This window comes from Marmota flaviventris, chromosome 13 (assembly GCF_047511675.1).
Source record: "Marmota flaviventris isolate mMarFla1 chromosome 13, mMarFla1.hap1, whole genome shotgun sequence".
NCBI lineage: Eukaryota > Metazoa > Chordata > Mammalia > Rodentia > Sciuridae > Marmota > Marmota flaviventris.
The window spans coordinates 95,042,972-95,056,304 of NC_092510.1; the positions used below are offsets into that span (position 1 = coordinate 95,042,972).

Sequence of the window (13,333 nt, forward strand, 5' to 3'; positions counted from 1 at the left end):
ACTGGAAAGAAGTTAAAGGAAGCAGATTTCAGCTCAGCAGGAGGTGGAACTTTCTAACATTTAGAGCTGTCCAATAGTGGAGCAGGCTGCAATACTTATGAGTTCCTTGAAATGTGAACTGTTAAAAAGATGACCATCTGGCTAAATGTAAAAGAAGGGATTCCTGCTTGGGCAGGAGTTGCACTAATGACCTTTAAGGTGTCTTCCAATTTTAAGGTTTCTATGGCTGTTAAACTGGGCTAACCTAACCTCTGAATACATCTGAGTATTCTGTTAAGTAGTTGTTCGATCCTCATCTGCCCCCCCCCCCCCCAAAAGTAGTTGTTCAATTGTCAATTGACTGACTTAAAATAACTGTAAGTCAAGTTTACCATATGTAAAATTCGATAAAATGGCAAGTGGGAAACCAGGTTTAATATTGCAAATCCAGCTACCACCCAACCGATTCACGACGCTTTCAACTAAAAGGAAGAGCAAGTGTGCCAGGGGTGAGAGTGAAAATCATTCAAATAATGTCCCTGGCACGTGAAAGTCTTTACATGTATTTGCTCAGGCGGATTTTTCACGGCCAACATTCCTGTGCGCGGAGGCGAGGGCCTGGGTGTTGCGAGCGGTTCTCAGGAAGGCGGGACGGGACGCGCGCAGCTGCCGGGTCCGCAGCGGACAGCGGAAGGGAAGCCGCGGGCGGCCGGGCCGGGCCGGGCCGCGCCGCCGATCCCAGGGGCCCCCGCGGCGCCGCGCACGCGCGCTGGCGTGGCGGCAGCGCCGCCGCAGGACGCAGGGAAGCCGACTAGCGAGCGGCGGCGGCGGCGGCGGTTCGCGGCAAGGGCGACGGCTCCGTGGCCGAGTGGCCGTCCGACGCGGACCTCGGTGCCCTCTTCCGCATGCGCCCGTCGGTGAGCGCGCGTCCCGGGCTATCCTGCGCCGAGTGCACGGCTCCGTGCTGGGCAGCCCGTCTGCTCCGGCCTGGGCCGCAGCCTGCGCCTGACGGCCGGGCGGCCGGGTGCAGCTGACCCCTGGGCCCCGCACCCTTCCCTTCAATGTCTGGCGAGGCGGTGGTGGGGGGGACACGCGGCGAGGCCCGGGAGGAGATGAGGCAACGCGCAGGGGCCCGGGCGGCCGGCCTGGGACTGACCGGAGGGAGGGACGCATGGGGGATGGGGTGGGAAGGGGCCGGAGAACCGCGGGGCGGCTGGGGGTGCGGGCCAGGGAGAGCCCCCGGCAGACAGGACACTGAGCATCCGAGGCGAGAAGCGGGTGGGGTGTCTTCCGAAGGACTCTGGCGGGGATGTCGCGCACCGGGGAATCTTGACAAGCTGGACGCACGGGTCTGGGGCAGCTCATCTATCGTAAACGCTCACCCTTTACTTGGCTTCTTTCCACTTGCGGGTGGAGGTCTGGAAGTGAGGGGCTGTGGGTCGTTTGTTTGCTTCTGTTTTCCTTGAACTTCACGTTTTATAGACTGGCAAAATTGTCATGAGTGCCGGCTAGGCAAACCCCAGAAATAAACAGGAATTTATACATAAATCTGCATGAGAACAAGGAGACATGGTGTTAACGTTCAATGAGAGGAATCAGTGTTTTAAAATTAGCGACAAAAATCATTTTGAGCAGGGCTTGGAAAGAGTTTCAATCTAGGGTTCACTAGTGGAAAGAATGTGGATAGAATTCAAGGGTCCTGTAACAAGATTAGGGGTAAAATTGCATCTTTATTTTTGTTGACCACTAGCTGAAATTTATTATTTCCTTCAGTTAGGAAAGTAGACAACAAACCACAATAATATTGGTCTCAGATTGATTTTAAATGCACAGTCTTAGATTTGTAGTTGTTACCAATAAAAATCACAGATATTGTTGTATCATGTTTACAGTTGATGTACATATCTAAGATATTCTTTACGCTTATCATTTCTTCGAATTTATGGGGTTACCAGATCTTATAACTAATGTGATTATAAAGCTGTATATATATAATCTCCATATCTTTTTTTATTGTTTTGCTAGTATTTCCGTATAATAGGTTTCTTTCATATTCATATATATTGTGCATTTAAAATCAATCTGAGACCATAGGCTTCACCAGACTTCCAAAGCAGTCCATAGCACAAATGGCTAAAAACTCCTAAAAAAGTGAGAAGTTTTGGGGCATCTATGAGTGCCTGGAAATATCTGTCATTAGGTAAAACAGAAGACAAAGTAGACAGGATAATAGTGTAGATGAAAAAGAATTTCATAATCAAGGAAATCAAAGATTTGGATAGAATCAGAGTAGTTGATTTATAGTTGTTGTTTATACCACAGTGGTAGTTTGACAGACAATAGATTTTTCATTCAGGGTACTGTTAATCAGCAAAAGAATCAGAGGAAGAAAGGGAAGTGAATATTTTGGCCCTCAGATTTTTGTATTAAGGCGCTTCCCTAGTTCCGAGTAATCTAAGTCCTCCAAGCTCTTGTGTAATCCTGTGAAAGGAAATGTTAGTGTTTGCTGATTTTTCTTAAAATCATGAGGGTGGTATGGCTTTTAAAGAGGAGAATATCCTAATTTTCTTTACCTTTAAGAGAAAAATAACAGAGTCTCTATCCAAATTTATCTTCCTGTTAGCCTTTTTTTCATATATGATAGGAAGTAAATGTAGAGATTATGGAGTTGAAGAGTTGGTAAGTCATTTTTTTTTTTTTTTTTTTAAATTCTGTTTCAGATTCTTGGAGTTCTTTGTTTTTCTATTAGTCTTCTCATTGATAAATCACTCAGCATTTTTTTCCCCCAGAATATGTGTATCTTAAAATTTGTACTTTGTGAAACACCTGTCAACATTTGGTGGGATTTTCCACCTCTGAAATAATAGCAGTAATAAAAAATCACTGCAGCAATTTTTTTCTGGAAAATAATTAAGAGGGAGTATTAAAATGTAAAGAAAACTATGTTTTAAAAATATTTTTAGTTGTAGATGGATACAATACCTTTATTTTATTTACTTTTATGTGGTGCTAAGGGTCTAACCCAATGTGTCACATATGCTAGGCACGCCTTCCATTGCTAGGCTACAACCCCAGCTCCTAAAGAAAACTATTTTATGAAATATGATTGGTATTTGTGTAGAATTGAACATTCCATTATGAGTCCCTGCCTGGGAGAGGTCATCCCTGTCAATCTGTGCCCTTGCATTGCTGCCTTTATCATTCTTTGCCTGCTGCTCCTGTGTTTTCTTTTTTCTTTTTCTTTTTTTTTTTTTTTTGTAGTTGTAGATGAACAGAATACCTTTATTTTATTTGTATATGGTGCTGAGGATCGAACCCAGTGCGTCACACATGCTAGGCAAGCTCTCTGCCACTGAGCTACAGCCCCAGCCCTGCCCCTATGTTTTCTTTATGGCATGTGTTATTTGTATATTTGTTGAATATTTTAATCTTTTTCTTTCCTACTTTTATGTCAGTTCTGTGACAATAGGGACCTTGTCCTCACTGCTCTGTCATAGTAAGGGTTGGCTTATAATAGGTACTCAGTAAATATTTGTTGAATAAATGTGTTAATTCACAGGAACTAGATTATTTTTTTTATTTCTAAGAATAAAGTACGTCATTTTTTTTTTAAAGTCTTGCAAATAGTATTATCCATATTGAATGAAACGGAAAGTTTTCATCTAATTTTTTTGGGGAAGTACTGGGGATTGAACCCAGAGGTGTATTACTACTGAGCTAGATCTTCAGCCCTTTTTATTTTGAGACAGTGTCTCACTAAGTTGGTCAGGGCCTCACTAAGTTGCTGAGGCTGGCCTCAAACTTTCAATCCTGCCAAAGCCTCCCAAGCTGCTGGGATTACAGGAGCATGCTACCATGCCTGACTTCATCTTGTATATTTTTTAAAAGATAGAATATTATTTCCTGAACACTGTGTAGTGCTTTTGTGGGCATTTGGTTCCATTTGGGTACTAATTATTTATTTATCGTGATACTGGGGATTGCACCTGAGGCCTTGGTCATACTAGGACCAATACTGTATCACTGCAGCCCTGGGCACTACTTATTTATTTTTTTTAATATTTATTTTTTAGTTGTAGTTGAACACAATACCTTTATTTTTTTTTTTAAGGAAAGCAGTCATATTTTGCATATAGCAATTTTTTTTTAAAGAGAGAGAGAAAGAATTTTTTAATATTTACTTTTTAGTTTTCTGCAGACACAACATCTTTGTTTGTATGTGGTGCTGAGGATCGAACCCGGGCCGCACGCATGCCAGGCGAGCACACTACCACTTGAGCCACATCCCCAGCCCCACAATACCTTTATTTATTTTTATGTAGTGCTGAGGATGGAACCCAGGGCGCACGTGCTAGGTGAGCACTCTACCACTGAGCCACAACCCCAGCCCTGGGCACTACTTTTTCTTAGTGCTTGCTGCTATGCAGGTTTTGGTTATCCCCTAACTTTCTATGATGATGTGATAAAAGAAAAGGTCTCTGCTTTGCTCAGGTATTTTTACTGTGTGATCTTAGGTTAGTGGTTTTATTTCCTAATTACTCTCCTATTCTTCTCTCTCCCCCTTACTAGAGATTGAATTTATGGGTGCTTTATCACTTAGCTATATCCTCACTTGCCTACTGGTCTCAAAACCAGCTCTCTCAGCTTCCTGAGTAGCTACTCCACACCCTGCTAATTACATTCTATATTTTGAGGCCTACAGATTTGCCTCTGTCAAAAGAGAAAAGCAGCTCTATAAGGAATAACTAGTGTACTGGCTACAGTGGCACATGCCTGTAATCCCAGGGACTTTGGAGGCTGATGCAGGAGGGTCACAAGTTCAAGGCCAATGTGGGCAGCTTAGCGAGACTCTGACTCAATAGAAAATTAAAAACAGGGCTGGGGATATAGTTCAGAGGTAGAGCACCCTGGGTTCAACCTCTAGTAACACCTGCGGCCCCCCCCCCCCATTGCAAACCTATAGAAGAATAATACATAAACACCCATTTAGCCTTCATCTAGATCTGCAAATTGCTAACATTTTGTCATTTTTGCTTTACACAGAGAATGCATACACTTTTTGCTGAACCATATGAAAGTTAGGTGTGAATATGGATATTATTTGTTCTTTTTATTCCCAGATACTTAGCTTTTATTTCGCAAGAACAAGGACTCTGTATATCTACAATTTAGTTGTTACATTAAGATTTTTAACATAGATGTAATATGATTACTCTTTCAACTTTTCCTAATACTGTCCTTAGTTTGTTGTTGTCTTTTGTTTTTGATTCAAGATCTAGTTAAAGATCTTGCATGGTATTGCATGGTATCAAATCTAGGATCTTTTTGTTTTTTATTTTTTTTAGTTGTCAATGGACTTCATTTTATTTATTTTTTATTATTATTTTTTAAATTTTTTAGTTATACATGGGCACAATATCTTTATTTTGTTTATTTATTTTTATGTGGTGCTAAAGATCGAACCCAGTGCCTCACATATGTGAGGCAAGCCCTCTGCCACTGAGCCACAACCCCAGCCCCCATTTTATTTTATTTTTTATATGCGGTGTTGAGAATCTAACCCAATGCCTCACACTTGCTAGGCAAGCGCTCTACCACTGAGCCACAACTCTAGTCCCAAATCTAGGATATTTTTCCAGCCTTTTTGAGGTTTCTTGTGTCAGTAACATTTTATTATTATTTTTTTTATTTTTGTGGTGCTGAACCCAGGTCCTCATGTATGCAAAGCATTTGCTTCACCATTGAACTTTATCCCCAGCCTCAGACAGTAACATTTTTTAAAAATATTTTTTTATGTGTAGGTGGATACAATACCTTTATTTATTTATTTATTATGTGGTGCAGAGGATTGAACCCAGTGCCTCATGCTTGCTAGGCAACTGTTCTACCACTGATCTACAACTCTAGCCCCCATCCCCACCCCCAGTAACATTTTTAAAGCATCCCTACCACTTGTTTTGTAGAATGCTTCTCAATTGCAGTTTGTCTGAACATTCCTTCATGGTCAGATTCAGATTAAAACAAGTGATTTTAGGTCTCTTTTAGTGTAGCTCATCAGGGGAACATGATACCAGTTTTGTCATTGATGTAAATTTGATTAAGGTAACGTTTAGATTTCTCTTGTAAAGACATATTTTTTCCTTTGAATTAATAAATAATTTGCGGAGTGACTATCCTTTTTACTTTTTCGGTTGTGATTTCTAGCCAGGCATGGTATTGCATGTCTAATACCATAATGAGGAGACTGAGGAAGGAGGATCACAAGTTTGAGGTTACCTACAGCAACTTAGCAAGACTGTCAGGAATATTGAGACCCTGTCTCAAAATAAAAAGGACTGGAGATGTAGCTCAGTGACAAAGTGCACTTGGGTTCCCCAGTTCCCCCCCAAAAAAAGGTTCATATAATTTCTTTTTTTAAAAAATATTTATTTTTTAGTTTTCGGTGGACACAACATCTTTATTTTTTTATTTTTTTGTGGTGCTGAGGATCGAACCCAGCGTCCCGCGCATGCCAGGCAAGCGCGCTACCCCTTGAGCCACATCCCCAGCCCAGGTCATATAATTTCTTTCTTTCTTTCTTTCTTATTGTAGTTGGACACAATACCTTTATTTTACTAACTTATTTATATGTAGTGCTGGGATCAAACCCAGGGCCTCCCACATGCTAGGTGAGCACTCTGCTGCTGAGCCACAACCCCAGCCCCGAGGTCATGATTTTAATAGAGGTGCTTGTCAGAAGGGTCATGAAAATGTAGATTGGAGGGCTGGGGTTGTGACTCAGTGGTAGAGAGCTTGTGAGGCACTGGGATAGATTCTCAGCACCACATTTAAATAAATAAATAAAATAGAGGTTCATCTACAACAACAACAACAAAAAAAAAAAAAAAAAAAGAAAAAGTAGATTGGAGATACTTACTACTAAATGGCAGAATGAGGAATCCAGGAATGGAAAAGATGACATTTTAACTGCACCTTGAGTCATATATGGCTCTAGGGATATTAGAGAAGGGTTTCAAGTGGAGAAGCAACTTGAACAAAGACAAGGACAAAGGAATTTGTAAATTGAATGGGAAAACATCCAGGCCCTTTTCTGGGCCCTAGTGCATTAAATCTGAAAGAGAAAAATGGTAGGAAAGATTATAAAGGTAGTTTGAGATGAAGAAAGGCTGAAAAATCTGGGCCACCCACCTTCTCTCTCCATTATAACCAGAAGTTCACTATGAGAGCGATCATTTGCCTCAGGTCACCACCCTACCTCGAGCCCATTGTAGTGAATTGCTTACAGGGAGCCTGAACTCAGTGTACATGCAAAGAACCAGAGAGGCTGCATGGGGAAAATGAAGAGTATGGGACTTTGGTGTCAAATCTCAGTTTGAATCCCTTCTCTGCTATATAATAGCTGAATGATCAGGCAGTAAGTTATTTGAGTTTTCTGAATCTTTTTCCTCCTCTGTGAAGAAGAGGAGATATGTACCTGCCAAGTAGGATTAAATCTACTAATGACATAGGAACATGGCTTTTACTCAGTCATTAATAGTTATCATTTGGTGCCCCACCTCTAAATCTACCTCCATTACTTTTCCACCTTGGTACCTTATCCCATACTTTAAAACAAGCTCTTTTGGTGTCTTCTTGGCTACTGTCACAGTACTTTCACTTCCCACTTCACCTGATGGGCTTTATTGAGTGTTGTGATCTGTGTTTCAGATGGGGTACAGCACTTACTGTCTTACAAGGTGCTACTGCCTGATAATGACATTCTGAAAATTGAGACAGTATATACTAACTTGTTGGTGCAGCTAACAATATAAAGGTTTTTTTTGTTGTTTTGTTTTTTGGTACTGGGGGGGTTGAACTCAAGGGTACTCAAGGGTACTGAGCCACATCCCCAACCCTATTTTGTATTTCATTTAGACACAGGGTCTCACTGAGTTGCTTAGTGCCCTGCAGCTGAGGCTGGCTTTGAACCTGCGATTCTCCTTCCTCAGCCTCCCAAGCCACTGGGAGTACAGGCATGTGCCACCGTGCCTGGCTAACAATATGAAGTTTTTTAACTTTTTTTTTTTTTTTTTTTGGTACCAGGGATTGAACCTAGGGGCACCATATCTCCAGCCCATTTTTTTTTTTTTTTTTTTTTTTTTGAGACAGAGTCTCACTAAGTTGCTAAGACTGGCCTCAAACTTGCAGGCCTCCTGGCTTAGCCTCCTGGCTTAGCCTCCTGAGTCACTGGGATTCCTGGTAGATGCCACTGCACCTGACTCTTTTCTTGTCTTTAAAGAACTTTTAAAAAATGCTTATCTGGGGCCCAGGGTTGTAGCTCACTGGTAGAGCACCTATCTAGCATGTGTAAGACACTGGGTTCGAACCTCAACACCACATAAGATGAATAAAATGAAGGTATTGTACCCATCTACAACTGAAAATATTTTTTAAAATGCTTATCTCTATTTTCTGAATATGTTTCAGTATGTGTTATAATTTTTTAAAAGACATTTTGAGAAGGTCATTTCTTTTTTGTTCCTAAACTGAAACCTAATCTTGACACTGCAATGCACTGTCAGAGTAAGTGGTGGATATCTATTGATACTTTTGCCTTCTCTTATTTATATATATATAAATAAAATGATGGTTGAACAAATGTTTGAAAAAGGGAAAAAACATACTTCATAGGAGTCTGTATAATTTAGTTTCAAGGTGAACCAGATACCTTAAATACTTATAACTGAAAGAAAAGCATAACTTGATTTTAGAACCGTGTATGTGCATGTGTGCTTGCGTCTTTGCTGTGTTGTGCATTCAGCACAGGGCTTGAGCATGCTACACAAGCCTAGGCAACTGCTCTACCACTGGGATACTTCCCAAGCCCTTGTGTGTATTTCTATGCACATTTTTTTTAGTATGCTATCTTCTTAATATAAGACTTTAAACATACTCTTTTAACTGTAAAAACAGGCATGATGTCTGCTTATTACTTAAGATGTCTGTCCAAAAGGTGCTTTCTTGGTCTTGCTCCTATATAGTGCCAGTACATCCACGCAGAGACTAGTGGAAAGCATGTTGTAAAACGTGTTCAATTTTTTTTCCTTACTAATTTGTTTTATTAATTATTTTCTGTGAGTCTTTGGAAGGGTTCAACTGATTTTTCTCTTGGAAAATTTAAAACACAAATTAATCAAGGGATATTAGACTTTGTTCAGGGTCAGAGTCAGTCAGTATTCTTTCAAGCAGTCTTTTTTTGTTTTGGGGGGTTGAGGGGAAGGAATGGGGTCTAGCTTTATTCCCTAGGCTAACCTCAAATTCCTGTGGCCCCAGCAATCCTCCTGCCTCGTTCTCCCAAATAGTTGGGACTATAACACCCACCCACAATCTTTTTTTTTTTTAAATACTAGAGATTGAACCCAGGGGCACTTTAACATTGAGTTACATCCCCAGACCTTTTTATTTTTAATTTTGAGACAGGGCCCCCTAATTTGCTGAGGCTAGCTTTGAACTTGAAATTTTCTTGCCTCAGCCTCCAAAACTGCTGGTATTATAGCCATGTACCTCTGTGCCTGGTGGATTAATTCCTTTTGCAGAATTTTTTTCATCTACGCTGCCTTCTTTTGAACCAAAGAATCTAAGTTTGAATTCTTTAGTGTTTGTTTTTAACATCTAACCATTTAATGTTGTGATGGGACAAGTTGAATTCTGACAAAAGTAACTAATCAAACTCTTCTATGAGTAAGTTTCTATTTCATCATCTCAAAACGTTAATAATAATGGTAATGATAAAGAGTGATAACATTTATTAAGTTCCTTCTCTTTTTCTAAGTCATTGTATAAACTGTTTGAAATTATTAATTCTCAAAATAAAAAATACAAACAACAAATATTTATCAGTTTTATGAAATACCATTCTGGTAAATGTAACGAAACAGACATAATGGCCTGTTTGCTTACATGCTTTAATTTTGAATATGAACTCCTAAGTCTGAAGCAAGCTTTGCTAGTATTACTGCTCAGCAAAAATGCAGCAGAAGCTCAGAGTTCTCTTTCTGCTCCTCCATTTGGTTGTTTTTGTACGCCCACTATATTTATGGAAGAAGCTAAGTTTATCCCAGGGACTAGAGCTTCCTCAAAGCATGTGGGTGGGGAAGTGTTCCTCTCAGAAATTTCCAGAGGGTTCTGAGGATTTTATTTTATTTTTAATTTTTTTGTGATGCTGGAGATCCAGTCCAGGGCCTCTCAAATACTGGACAGGTGTTTTACCACTGAGCTGCATTGCCAGCCCCTGAGGATTTTAGATTTTTCTTAGTTATTTGGTTCATCTTGATCTCAAAATTTGGGCTGGGGTTGTGGCTTAGCAGTAGATTGCTCGCCTAGCACGTAAGAGGCCCTGGATTCAATCCTCAGCACCACATAAAAATAAATAAGTAAAATAAAGGTATTATGACCAACTACATCTATAAAATATAAATTTTTTTAAATTTATACATATACATACATATATACATATATACATACATACATACATATATATATATATATATATATATATATATCTATCTTAGTTTTCATTAGAGATTGTTGAATTGGAGAAAGTTAAATTTAGTGGTATTTAATTTCAACCTAATAAAATTAGTGGAAATTTATCTATTTATGAAAGTTCGTGATACCCTTTTCTAGATTGCATGGATAGTTTGTCTTGTTTTTGGCTGGGGATGGGTTGGCGGGTACCAGGGATTGAATTTAGGGGCACTTGCCCACTGAGCCACATCTCAGCCCTATTTTGTATTTCAGGGTCTCACTGAGTTGCTTAGTGCCTCGCTTTTGCTGAGGCTGACTTTGAACTCACTATCCTCCTGCCTCAGCCTCCTGAGTTGCTGGGATTACAGGGCATGGATAGTTTTGTATCATTTATTTCTTCTGGGAAATAAAGGGATATAATTTTAATGTCATTGCAGTTCTGCTTACTGGGTTATAGCTTGTTATTGTTGAAGTAAGTCTTATTTTGAAATTAAGTACTGTGTCTTTTCTATTGCACTTGAAAATTTCTTTTAATATGTTTTTATTCACAGAATTTGTTCTGTTTCAGTAATTGCATTAGCGATCATCAGCAGACAACTTCTCAGTGCAAAGTTGTTATTATTATTATTGTTATTATTGATACTAAGAGTTGAACCCAGGGGCTCATTACCTCTGAGCTACATCCCAGCCCTTTTTATGTTTTATTTTGAGACAGGGTCTTGCTGAGTTACTGAGGCTGGCTTTTGACATTTGACCTCTTGTCTCAGCCTCCTGAGTAGCTGGTATAGGTGTGCACCACTGTGTCTGGGTTGTTATTTTTTTTAATTACTAAAGTAATCAATGTTCTTTGTTTTAAAAAATGCTAATATGAAAGCTTTTCTTTTTTGTGCAGTACTGGGGGATTTGCCACTGAGCTACATCTTTAAGTCCTTTTTATTTTTATTCTGAGCCACTAAATTGCTTCAAAATAAATTGCCCACACTGGCCTCAAACTTGTGATCCTCTTCTCTCAGCCTCCCAAGTTGCTGGGATTGCAGGAGTACACCATCATGCCTAGCAAATTTCTTCCCCACATAGTATGTGTATATATTGTATGATTTAAAGTTTTTCTTTTTTCCCCCAGAATTATAGTTAACATTATATGTGTTTGCTAAATGCTTTACACACCTTAACTATTTAACTTTCAGAATTCTGTTCTGTGAACATATCTTATATATTAGGTTGTGTTTTATCTATTTGCATATGACGAAAGCTAGGCATAGAGAAATAAAACAACTAGCCCAGTATTGTACGGCTACTGAGTGGCAAAGCTGAGATTTGAGCCCAAGTAGTCTTTTTTTTTTTTTTTTTGAGAGAGAGAGAATTTTAATATTTATTTTTTAGTTTTTGGCGGATACAACATCTTTGTTTGTATGTGGTGCTGAGGATCGAACCCAGGCCGAATGCATGCCAGGGGAGCGCGCTACCGCTTGAGCCACATCCCCAGCCCGAGCCCAAGTAGTTTTGCCAAGTAGTAGAGTGCCTTTGGAATTTTACCATTTTTAGTGTTCTATGGTTTGTTTTTCCTAGCATCTTTCTTTGTAATTCTACCTCCTTAATAATGATAGTATTCTGTGGTATGATGTACTGTGACTTTATTTAATTTCATGACTTTGAAACAATCCTGTTAATCTCATTTAAAATGATTTTGAGTAAAACTATAAAAACATCAAGGATTTTGAATGAATTGTCATGGTAAGGAAACATTGTTCTTTCTTCTTTTTTTTATTTTTATTTTTTTTAAGTTGGTGATAGACCTTTATTTTATTTATTTATATGTGGTACTGAGAATCGAATCAAGTGCCTCATACATGCCAGGCAAGTGCGTTACTGCTGAGTCCCAGCCCTGGCTCCTGTTCTTTCTTTCTTTTTTTTTTTTTGTGATGCTGGGGATTGAACCCAGGGCCTGGTGCATGTGAGGCAACACTCTACCAAGTGAGCTATATCCCTAGCCCTGTTCTTTCTTTTTAAAAAAAAATTTTTTTTGTAGTTGGACAGTGTGCATTTATTTTATTTGTTTATTTTTTATGTGGCGCTAAGGATTGAACCCAGTGCTTCACAGTGCTAGGAAAGCGCTCTGCCACTGAGCTACATCCTAGCCAACATTGTTGTTTCTAAGTAATGTATATTAGCTGTTCAAATATTTTGATATTGTCTTAGTGTAATAAAATCTGAGCTTAGTCCACACACGATTTGTTATGCATGAGTTTCATTATTTTTTTTGGTTAGCAATCTTCTTTAGTTCTGGAAAATTAGTATGTTAAGGTAAAATCAGTATCTGTTTTTATTTTGTTTACTTTTGGTGATCTGGAATTCTGATGTCATAACAAGAAGTCTGTTGTAATGTTAATTTGAATTCTGAATACTAAATGACTTTTTGTTACTAGTATCTTCAAATAATGGGCCTTTTGATTCTTTATTGTGTTTCCAGGCAGGAATATTTGGTATTAAGCACATTCTTTGTTTCTGCCATGTTTTACTCTTATTTCAAATGCACCAGATGAAGATATTAAAGTATCAAGTTTCAAATTTTATTCCTCATTAATATTTCTTTTTAAAAAATATTTATTTAGTTGTAGATGGACACAATATCTTTATTCATTTTTATATGGTGATGAGGATCTAACCCAGTGCTTCACATGTGTGAGGCAGGTGCTCTACCACTGAACTACAGCCTCAACCCAATATTTATTTCTTAATTATGAGCAAAAACTTTCTTCAGTACATTATTAATTCTTTCTTTTTTTGTGATTCTGAAGATTGAACCCAGGGCCATGAGCATGCTAGTCAGACATTCTACCACTGAGCT

General features: G+C 39.1%; 1 protein-coding gene across 8 annotated transcripts in view; it reads left to right on the forward strand.

Annotated features, from left to right (window-relative positions):
- Window positions 1-762: 762 nt before the first annotated feature.
- Gapvd1 (GTPase activating protein and VPS9 domains 1) overlaps window positions 763-13,333 on the forward strand; it is an 88,251-nt gene continuing 75,680 nt past the window's right edge. For all 8 annotated transcript variants that reach the window (XM_071600957.1, XM_071600956.1, XM_071600959.1 and 5 more), the window contains exon 1: window positions 763-896. The gene's annotated coding sequence lies outside the window, so the exon portion shown is untranslated. The remainder of the gene's footprint in view (window positions 897-13,333) is intronic.